Raw genomic sequence first — 11,997 nt, 5'->3', positions numbered from 1 at the left:
GAGGACTTTTTATAAGGGCAAGTAGAGACAGGACAAAGGGAAAAGGCTTTAAACTGGAAAAGGGTAGATTTAGATTAGAGATTAGGAAGAAATTCTTTACTGTGAGGGTGGTGAGACACTGGAACAGGTTGCCCAGAGAGGCTGTGGATGCCCCCGTCACTAGAAGCATTCAAGGCCAGGCTCGATGGGGCTTTGAGCAACCTGGTCTAGTGGGAGGCGTCCCTGCCTACAGCAGGGGGTTGGAACTAGGTGATCTTAACCATCCTTTCCAACCCAAACCATTCTATGATTTTACGAAAGGATTCCTTACTTTGTGATTCAGAGCAGAGCAGTCTGGAGTGTTTATTCTCCTTCTGGCTTGCACAGGTTTCTTGATTCATTACCTGAGAGAACTGAAAGTTACCATACACTGGATGTTGTGAGTGTTCTAGGTATGTTTTTGGACATTTCAGTTATTCTGTACCATTCCATATACTATTCTACTATTTCTGTACTATTCCATATATTATTCTATAATCTCCTTGTTGGAAGAGATCATGAGTAGAATTAGATTTACTGGCCCTGGCACTGGTTTTAGCCTGGTGCTTCACTGCAGCTTGATCCTCAAGTTAAGTAGGTTGCTCTGAAAATAATACCACCTACTTATTTCCATGGAAACTACAACAGACACAAAGAGCACAATAACACTATTTGATAGAGCAAATTTTCAGCTACAAAACACCATTTTTCAACTTCATAACCACCATTAGTTGCACCAGGGGAGATTTAGGTTAGGTATCAGGAAGAACTTTGCAAAAAGGGTTGTTAAGCACTGGAATAGGCTCCCCAGGGAGGGGGTTGAGTCACCATCCCTGCATGTGTTTAAAAATCATTTGGATGTGGTGCTCAGAGACATCATGGTGGGTTGTTAGAGTTAGAGTAGTATGGTTAGGTTGTGGCTGGACTTGGTGATCTTGAAGCCCTCTTCCAACCTGAGCAATTCTATGATTCTATGATGATTAGCTGTGCATTTTCACCAGCAATCAACAAGAATCTGCATGACATGCTCATAAAAATCTGAACCAGCGTAGGTGGTCCATTGTTTCACAGCTGCTATGATGGTGTATTTGCTAGAAAAATGTTGCCCACACAAACCATTTTTCATTGGCTCAAACAGAGGGAAGTCAGAAGGTGCCAAATGTGGCCTATATGATGGGTGTGGTAGGACAGTCCAACCAAGATTGTTAATGTGTTCCATGGTCTTCAAAGTGGTGTAGGGCCTAGTATTATTGTGTTACAAGGGAAAGGTGATCTTCTCTGGCCTGACTGTGGAAGCTGGAACCTTCAGCTTAGCATCGTAATGTAGCAGTCAGAGTTGATGGTTTGTCCAGGTTCCAGGAAATCCAGAAGGACCACCCCTTTCTTTTCCCAAAAGGTAGTGCACATCACTTTACACACTGAGGGCTATACTTTGAATTTTTTCTTTGATGGGAAATTCACACGTTGCCACTCCATGGACTACGGTTTTGACTCCCATTCATAGTGGTGACGCCACATCTCATCATTGCTAATGATGCGATCCAGGAAGCTGTCACCTGGACATTATATTGGTTCGATAGGTCCTGACAAACTTGCATACAATGCTCTTTCTGTTCCTCTGTAAGCATTCATGGTACCCACCTTGCATAAACTTTGCAATATTTCAATATTGCCACCATTGTTTTCAACATATTGAAGCTGATACTTAGCTATGTACACAGTTCCCTGCTGTAATCTGCCAATTTGCATGGATGAGCTGATCAAGACACTCCACATTTTGCAGTGAGACAGCTGTGCATGGCCGTCCAAACATGGTTATTTTTTCGTGCTGCTGTTGCCACTGCTCAAACATACCACTCACTGCCTCACTGTGCTCATATCTGCTGTATGGTCTCCAGAAATGCTCAACAAGCATCAGTTAATGTCAGTGGGGGCCACTTGTTCTGCATGGAGGAAATCATTGACACACCTTTGCTTCAAACACACTTCCATGTCAGATGCTATTTTGTTAAACTGTCTCTCTGCTGCAATCTGTTGCACAACAACAACATGTAACAGAATACTGGTGGGGAGGTTCAACATCTACTGCCATACCACCAACATCTGCCTCTGACATGGTGGGCTGACATAATGAAATAGGAGGCATTACTTTCAGAGCAGCCCTCATACATTAAGGTAAGGAGGAAGAAAGATTTGTACTCCACTTTGCATATGTAAAAGAAAGTGTTTATCTGTACTGGATTGCATTTATGCAGCAAATGAAACTTCTACATAAGCACTTATATACATAGTCACCTGCTACCTGGCAATTAATGCACTTTTAGGGTTAGGGGAGAAAGTCTGTACTGCAGTCAAGGCAAAGAGGGGATTTTAATCCCAATAGCCCCATTTGTTGTTTTTTTGTTTGTTTGTTTGTTTTGTTTTGTAAACACTGCTCCACCCTCTGGCGTTGATGGTAAGTATGGAATTTGGCACAATGTTGTTCCTTGCTTGGGGGGTTTCTTTACACTCTGAACTAGTCACCTTGCTGAGGAGTAAGAAAGGTTTACTTTAAAAAGATCCATGAGGACTGTGATTTTAACATGTCATATCCACTGCAGAAACTGAAGTACCTGGTAAATATAAAAATGGCCAGGAAGTTTATCACAAAAAACAGTGACTCAGTAAAACACTGACCTACTTTAAGAGAATCACTGGCTACACTGAAGGCCATGGATTCCAGGTCAGCCTTGCTTTTGGGTGAAGCCCCTCTGAGGAAATCCTGCAGAGCAGTTCTTTGGCAATGGCTCATCTGACTCTCATATGCCCTCAAAACAAGCCTTCTTTGCCTTCACCCTTTCCTCAGGCCAAGCACTTCATCTCATCCCCATGCCCTATTGCTGCTGCGAGGCTTGATGGGAGGCCTACATCTTTCTGCCCTCAGCTGGCTGCTCTTGGGAGGGAAGGAAGCTCACCCAGATGGATTTCAGCAGCTCTCATGAGTATTTTATGGTCTCTTACTGATTTACAGCCAGTTCAGCATTCTTGTAAATGGCCATAAATTGGATTGAAGTCATAAATCATAACCTGAGAAAGAAAGACACAGTCTCTGAGTCCCAGCTCAGGCTAAACCAGCCTCTATGAATACATGGAAGAAACCTGCTTCCTCAATCAATATACACAGCTCAGGGTCTGCAGGGTCCACCTCCACTTCTCCTCCTATGTAGCAGCAGCTACATACTGCATTTGTGGGATGCACTAAAAATATCTTCCCTCCAGCTGTCTGGCATGTCCTGCTGCAACACAGAGGTCACCCTCACCACTTTGGGGTCAGCTCTTCATGATCTGGACTGTACTTGCACATATACAGCTTTCTAAATAGTAATTCTGATCAGTGCTTCTTACTCAAAGCTCCCAGATTCCTCACGTGGCTCAGGAAGCAGAATTTCCTACCACAGACTACTACTTTTGGGAGCTGATTGCCTTCTTTCTCCGGGAAGTAAGTAGCAGGAAGACTCAGGTTAACTTGCTGAGACACCAGATCCATTCCACGCACAGCACAGACAAATTGCCTTGCTTTCACTACAAGCTTGGCACCTCAAATCCAGGGTTTTGTGCCTTTCTCTTTTGTTTCTCTAGCTGAATTTTAGAGTCTAACCTGTAAGCATTTTTGAAAGCATCTGACACAACTGCTGTAAGAGGGACCCCTCATGTTTCTGTGGCTGTCTACATTCAGGACAGCACAGACTGGCTCATCTCATCTCCTTCCACGAGGTCTGTACACTGCGCTCACCCTAAACTGACTGCTCCTGCCAGGCCTTCTGTAACCCCCAGGGCTTTTGGACTGGCTGCTTTGTCTCACCCTCTATAGGGAGCACTGGATGGAGATGAGCCTTACTATCTTCCTTCCCACAAGGCCAAAACGGCTCCTGCTTCTTCTGCCTCAGTGGGAAGAAGTCAACCCACACCTGCAATTAATGAGGCATTTTGTTTCCTTCAAGACAAGTGAAAAACCACCACAAAGGTTTCCTACTGGGTAGGAATCACAGGCTCAGCCACAGCAGGGAACTGCACTGCACTCCTCTAAACAACTGCAGCATAGCCCAGTCAGCAGCTGAGACTGCAAGTCCAGCTCATGCAGTGACCCCTTCTCAGGCCTCTTTGATTCAGACTTGGTTATGTGAATTTATTATTTAGCTAGATGGAGTGATTTAGACTTATGCAAGCAACCATTAAAGAACGAATTATTGTGCTTTGCTATCTATGCATCTATGTTTCAATAAAAGTCATTGGTCAGTCGCCAGCACAGGGGATGACCTCACAGAAGAGCACCCTAAAGTCATGATCTGACACTGATTATGTCATTTTCTAATAGCCTGGAAGAGTGGATGAACTGCTTGCTCTTTAGGCTTTTCATTATTTAAGCATCTTGCTGTTATTTTGTTCTCCCACTGTTCACATGTGTTTGTTTCTTTTTCCTCTGTGTCTTATTTTAACTTGTTTATTCATTACTGCTTTTGTGATAACACCTCAAAGCCCTGGACTGGGATTAGCTTCCCACTGTACTGAGTGCAATGCAAAACATAAAGATACTCATATTTACACCTGGGCATGGGTGACTCTGGAGTTCTCCTGGGTTTTATCCCACTGGCTTTGACCAGGTAGTCCAGGCACTGCTTCAAGACTTTGTGAAAAGTATCTAAAGCAAGCCCTGAACTGATATATTAGAATCTCTTCACAGGACTTGCATCTCATCTGACGGAAATTTAGAAAAAGAAAAAAAAATAAGAAAAAAAAAAGAAAAGAAAAAGAAAAAGAAAGAAAATCATTGCCATTGTGTTGTTTTTAATAATACAGTAATCAGTAGTAATAGCTGACCAGTTCTTGCTTACCAAGATGATAAAAAAAGAATCATAATAACTTGGTCATTTCTATTAATATTCAGATTCTTCAAAAATAATGTTCTTTTGGAGATGCATTTAAACTGGTAAAGCTCTGGTTTTAATACCAAGCTAAAAAATTGCTAAGAAAAAGATGGTTGAGATATCAATACAACCATTGAGATATTGATATTGAGATATCAAGCTATGATAGGAACTAAATATTATTGCTACTTTTACTGATCACTACTAGTTTCCATTAGACACTTAGCATCCTGTCATGGTTGTTTTTTTTTGTATCCATGTGTGTTCTCTGTTTACACACCCTGGCAGCATTACTACAGGAAAAATGACCTATCTATGGTTTTTAACATGGGCACCAGAAGCAACTTTTACACTCTACATTATGGATCTGATCAGCTAATCGTCTGTGTAAGTTGTGCTTACACACACATGCTACAGCTGTAAGAAGTATGAATAGAAAATAAGATAATCCAAAATGATTAGCTTAATCATGGCACAGAATTAGAGCTCACCCTCTCTGTCCCTCAGCTGGGATCTGCAACTTGACCACAAATCCTGTGAGCATGTCTTTGAGTCAGTTCAGAGCTCGTGGATCAAGAATCATGGGAAGCAGCATATATCCTGTAGTTCAGGTCTTTGGTCTGGCTAGAGCAGTTTGCTCGACTGCCTGGTCCAGTGTTCTACATATTGTAAGTGCTCCCACCACAACCCAGCTTTAACTTTCCAGATGCCTCCACGTGGCCTCCAGCCTTTTCCTAATAGGACATAAGAGATAAGTGAATTGGTTAATGGCTGAAAAGGTCTTTTCTTGCACCTGCGCATAACCTAGGACATAACCATCAGTCTCTGCTGCCATTTACACTGCTTCCACTTGGAGGGACTGGGGAAAGATAAGAAGTACATCACCAGCACACACATACGCACACACATGAGCATGCACAACTAGACACTGTCTCACCGAATGTGATTTGCAAGCACACAGGAGTGGATCTCAGAGGTGCAATCCAGCTTCAGTGGCTGTGAACGCTAAGCTATTTTGCCATGGGTCATTTGTCCAAATGATGCCAGAAAATAAATCCTACACCTTACAGGTCAAGAAATTTGTTTTTTTCGGGTGTGTGTGCTTGTTCAGTGGGGTTCTATTCCAGGAGCTTCTGTTTTAATACTATTAATAACAATAATAATAATAATACTTAATAGCTAGAAGAATATCAAAAGCAGAGACAGATATTTGCAGTTTCTTTTGGATCTTGTTTTAGGAGCAGGCTATGATAGGACTAGCAAAATCCATGAGGTGACAACAAATCAGTGGGGTCAAGCAAAGTTAAGGAATTCGAAAACTTGGTGTGATGAGAGTTTCCCCATAAATCTCCTGGTTAGAAAGTCACCCATAGGCTGAAAAGAAACTTATGTTGAGTTCCTACCCATAGAAAGATTTGCCCTTCACTGGGTACTGCTGAATCTTTCCTGTCAGAGAAGATTTATCCATGGGAAATAATTAAAAACAATTCAGAACTTTCTCCCTCTTGGAATGAATTAAATTACATTAAGTAGCAGGGGGTTTTGTGCTTTTTATTTTTTTTCCTTTGCCCCAAAGGACAAGAGACATTTGTGCTTGCCACAGTCTTCCTTCACCCAAGACCTCTTCTTACTGTTTTAAATGATATACATTGTCCACAGCACTGTAATAGTGCTAAGTGTGGCATCATTTTCAGAAACAAAGCATTTCCTTCCCTATCATTCTCTTGCACATATGGCATCTCAAAAGGCAATGACAGACTATAAATTCACACCAAGGTTATAGAGCCGTTCAACAGAGAGGAGGGAAAAGATGACTATTTCTTGATGGCTCTCCCTGTGAACTGTGAAGAAAACAACCAGTGTCATCATCAAACCCAGTCAGAAAAACAGTGATACTAGAACAGCACTTTTTTCTTGTATGAAATGTTGTTCACAGCAAAGTGAAGTCCAGTGCTTTTGGGCTGGCAGCCTTCTTTTGGCTGAGGTTTGTTTTAACCAATAGATACTTCAGTTCTGTTTTGCTCGAAGGCTCCAAGAAGTAATGCTTTGTGTCTTTTGGATCCAGCCACAGTGCTAGGTGTCAAGGCCAGTGTTGGACCAGGTTCCCTGTTTCTAGCTGCTCACTGACACCTGCAGAGCTGGCTCTGGTCTGTAGCAGGGATATCTCTGTTACATGCAACACTGCTACACAGCTATCTACAAAGAGCCACAAGATCCCCCTGGCCCTAGGGCATCCTCTCGGTGCATCTGAGCCCATATTCCCAGCTCCTGGCTACCCACTCTGCTGCTTCCCTCTGTTGCAGTGCCTGCAAATGATAGAGAACAGCTGCAGTTATTACAGAACATTAAAAATATCAATATAGATAGTGCATAGCTGAAAGGTAGGTCCAGACACAACAAACATGTAAAAGTGCTTTGGTTCCTATAGCCACAGAATCACAGAGCCACAGAATTTTAGCAGGTGGAAGGAACTTCTGGGGATCACCTAATCCAACCCTCCTGCTAAGGTAGACTGCCTTCAGTACTCTGCATGGGAAAACCTATGAATTCAAAACTTTATAGCCATCCGATAACAGAGAGAAGTTCCAAACCAGCCCCTGTGCCCTCTTTAAAAAATCTTTCCACTGCAAAATGGCAAAATCCCTTCACTGCAGAGCACATTGCAATGCTGGGCAGAGAGGGAGAAGTACAGTCACCAGCACAGCAGTGAGGAAGCTGTTAAGACCTGAAGCAGAGCTAGGGAAATCTGTTTCCCCCATTTTGGGGACCTGGGCAGGTATCTGTGCTGGCATGCAGCTCCTTGCATCAGGAAAGTGAGACTCACTGCCCTGCCCAGCACCTCCCAGGGCATCAAGCTCTGCTTCTCTGAGATTCATCTCTACTGTGTTTCATAGTCCTTTTTTAATTGGGGTAAATAGAATCAGAATGACAAGTGCAGAGTGATGTTTTCAGTGGGCTATTTGTCTGGTGAGGAATTTGTGAAATATGTGTTTTTCTGTAGAGTGTGCATGGCTGTAAAGAAGGGCCAGAGTCAGCACAACCTCAGAGCGATGGAGAATAAAGCATTCTAGTTTTGTGGCCATTGATCTGATGACACTGCGGGTAATGGATGGACAAGGTTAGTCTCAGAATGTCTGATTTTTCTCAAATCATTGCTGGAGTCAGACTTAAGGTTGCTTCACTGTGCAATTCTGTATTTACTGTTATTAGAGTTTCTCATACCTTCACACTTTGAATTTCCTACGCTTTTACTGAGTGATGGGTTTGGAAGCTTTTTTAAAGGAAGCAAATCATTCTGGGAAGATATTTTTACATGATTATTTTTGTTTACCTGAATTTTATTAATCTTCTCTTGCAGCCCTAGATCCACATTTTTATCTGGAATTCCATTATTGCATTTAATGTATTTCAGATCTTCTGTTAGTTAGGAAAAATCCTTTTTTCTCCTTTTTATCTTGCTGTTTTTATTTTATTTTTTCTTCTTCTTCTTTTTTTATTTAATCAAAATGCAACACTGCTTTTTAAATCCAGAGAAGAAGAGCTAATTAGATTAGGAAATATCAGTACATAGGTCACTCTGAAAGTAATGCCTCCTATTTATTACCATGGAAACTACAGCAGATACAAAGAGCACAATAACACTGTTTGATAGAGTTCTCAGCTACGAAACAGTATTTTTCAACACAGTAACCACCATTAGCTCTGCATTTTTGCCAGCGATGATCAACAGCCTGCATGCTGTGCTTGCAAAAATCTGCACCAGTGGAGGTGCCCCACTGCCATTGCCACCACTGCTGAAATGCACCACCCACCACCTCACTGTGCTCACATCCACTGTTTGGTCTCCACAAACATTCAGTAAGCATCAATGAATGTCAGTAGGTGCCATTTGTTCCACATGGTAGAATTCTGTGACACACCTTTGCTTCATACACACTTCACGTTTTGTCAGACTGCCCCTCTGCTGCCACCTGTTGCCCAGCAACAACATGTAATAGAATATTGATGGGAAGGTTCAACCTCTGCTGCCATACCACCAACATCCACCTCTGATGTCGTGGGCTGACATAATAAAACAGGAGGCATTACTTTTAGAGCAACCCTCATATTTCAGACAGGTTGCAGACTAGTTTGGGACTGCATTGCAGGAGCAGCTGCGCTGGGAGAATGTCTCCATGGGCTGAGAATGGTTTATTTTGTTATGAGGTGCTATGTACCGTGCCTCCGTTAAAGTAACCTTTGGAGAAAGAGCTATGGCAAGCAGGAGAAAGCAGGAAAGTGGCAAACGAATTGATGCTTGCAGAAAGAAAGCAAACACTTCAGAGCACTTATGCATTTCCATAGCACCACCTGTCACCGAGGACATCAGCCCAACTGTTAAGTCTGCCTGTAGCTTTGAAGATCCCGTGGACATCTTGCTGCTGTGTAACTTCCAGATAACCACATCACTAAAACACCCCCTTTCCAGTTGCATCCTGCCAGAAGATGGTGTCCTATCCTATCAGACACCGGTCTCAGCACAGTGATCCAGGCGTTCGTGACTGATTATTGCAGCTAATATCTAGTGAAGAAGCCAGGCATCCTGGAAAAGCTCCAGTTGACAAAACACAGTCTGCGGTCTCCCTGGCAACGCAGATTACTGTGAGAACATCACCCTGCTGCTCCCTCGTTTGTACCGGCCACCAGCAAAGATAAAGTCACCTTCAAGGTCTCCGCCCCAGTACTCAGCACTGGCCACAGGTTTTGTTGGAGTTGCTGCAGAAATCCACCTTTCTGCATAAGTCTGCTGCAGCGGCACTGTGCAGGAGAAAGCAGACAGTTGACTGAGAGGATGCAGTCTGTGTACGCCAGAGACAGGATTTCCACGGGCTTTGGATGAGTTGCATTGCTCCCAGGAACACTGAGAGCAACCACAGCAGCTCCTGCCCGCTTCCCAGAGAAGTCAGCTCCCCAGCACAGCAATAAGCTTTCTGCATCCACCCACACGGGTGCAAAGCACAGGGCATCCACCAGCCCACTCATTAGCACACTCACACGTCTAAACAAACAGATCACCCCATAAAATAATCACGTTCTTTTCCCTCCAGCCTATAGAGGAAGGAGGAAAAGGCAGAGAGCTTGTTAGTTTTATTTCTGTTTTCTGATACTTGGATCACATTCAGATAATGTGCCTCTGGCCTAAATGCCCAGGAAAGCTGTTGAGGTCAGAAGCAAGATGCAGTCTCTGCCTTCAAGTCACCTAGGAGATATGTCTGTACACCAGGAGAGATTCCCATGCTACCCCCAGCTGTGCAAGCAAAGACACCTCTGCACAGCACTGCTTGGGGTTGTGAAAGCATGCCCCCAAATCAGCTCGCTGCTAAGCTGCTTTAAATCTGTTAGCAGGTCCTGAGGAATGACCCACAAATCTTCTTTCGAATTTGTAATTAATTCCTTTCTGCTGAGTTCACTCCCCTTTTTCTGCTGTGTTTCCATGAGCTATCTCACAAATCAGTTTACTGGCAGGGATGTTTGTAGACATGGCAAATTTTAAGTCAGTGTTGCATACTATTTGCAGAAAGTGCATTTTGAATGTGTTATTACAGATCTTCCCACCACCTCCATTAAAAAACAATTCTGCTGGCATAATGACTCCTAAAACCTAGGCCAGTGTTTGTACCCCAGGCTCCCCAGTAGCTGAAAGGAGAAAAGTGATAACAAGCAAAACTCTTCTGCATCCTTTCTTAAACATAGTCTTGCTTATAAGAGCAGCTGTGCTAGATCAGATCACAAGCATTTCTACCCCAGTACAGTCACCTGCAACAACCCGAAGAAGAAATTCAAGGAAATGTGTGAAGAGACCAACTTACTTCAACAAAGACAAATATGCTGCAGTATAAAGACATCAGGGACTGTACTGATGCTACTGATATCACAGGGAAATGCTAAGCTATTCAGATAGGTGGAACCTAAAGGAGGCTATAAAAAAGAAGGGGACAGACTCTTTAGCAGTATTTGTTGTGACAGGACAGGGAGAGATGGTTTCAAACTGAGAGAGGGGAGATTTAATTGGATGTAAGGAAGATTTTTATAGTAAAGGAGATGAGGCTCTGGAACAGGTTGTCCAGAGATGTGGTGGAAGTCCCATCCTTGGAGACATTTAGGGCCAGGCTTGACTGGGCTCTGAGCAACCTGATGGAGCTGTGCATGTCCCTGTTCATTGCAGGTCCCTGCAATTATTCTGCATAATTCTCACTATGAACATTCTATAACCTGCTGCAGAAAATATTTTTGCCTGAAAACTGTGAGCAAACATAAAATTTATTGCAAATCCTTGGACTCTTTGGCTTGAGCATGAACAAACTGTGACTACTAGAGAAATAATGCTTCATGAGGCAGGGCAGGTTCAAATTGAAAATGTGAGCAAAGCTGGCTAGCTTCAGCAAAGAAGACTCACCTGAAGGAAAGGATTGGGCATGTCTGGATGTCTTGAGATCAACAGCAAACCTCATTCAACAAGTACTGTGTTAGCTGAACACAAAGCATGTTTCAAAGGCAAATGACTGGGCTCAATCCATGGGTAACTAGGTGAAAATTAATGGCAGTGATATGATTGTGTGATTCTATGGTTTTATACCGAGAAGGTCAAAACAGCTGATCTAGTATTCCCTTCAGCCTTCAATTCTGTGAATCTATGAGTGTACAGTGGACACATGGTTCATTAGGAAGAGTGGCCCACACGCTCAGCTGATATAAATAGATATTTGCACCAATTTGCACTTGATAAGCATCTGGGCAGGCTTGCTCAGCTGCACAGCCTGGCATGCTGTGTAGTCAAGTTTAAAACTAACAAATGACATTAGCATGCCAGAACCCATGGGCCAGATGGTGAGTGAGGACTGCAGGAACCTCACTCGTGCACATGGCTCTTGTCAAAGCAGAATAACTCTTGTCCACAAGCCGTTCCTCATGTAAAGTGAGGACAGCAGACTCCCGTGGAGATATGCTGCATGTTTTGCTGTGTAAAGAGGGCTCTCCTGGGTTATGTGGGGCTCTCAAAAGAGTGCTGCTTCACCCAGTTACTCTGGGAAGATGC

This window comes from Meleagris gallopavo, chromosome 1 (genome assembly GCF_000146605.3).
Source record: "Meleagris gallopavo isolate NT-WF06-2002-E0010 breed Aviagen turkey brand Nicholas breeding stock chromosome 1, Turkey_5.1, whole genome shotgun sequence".
Classification (NCBI taxonomy): domain Eukaryota; kingdom Metazoa; phylum Chordata; class Aves; order Galliformes; family Phasianidae; genus Meleagris; species Meleagris gallopavo.
This window is presented reverse-complemented; position numbering follows the sequence as displayed.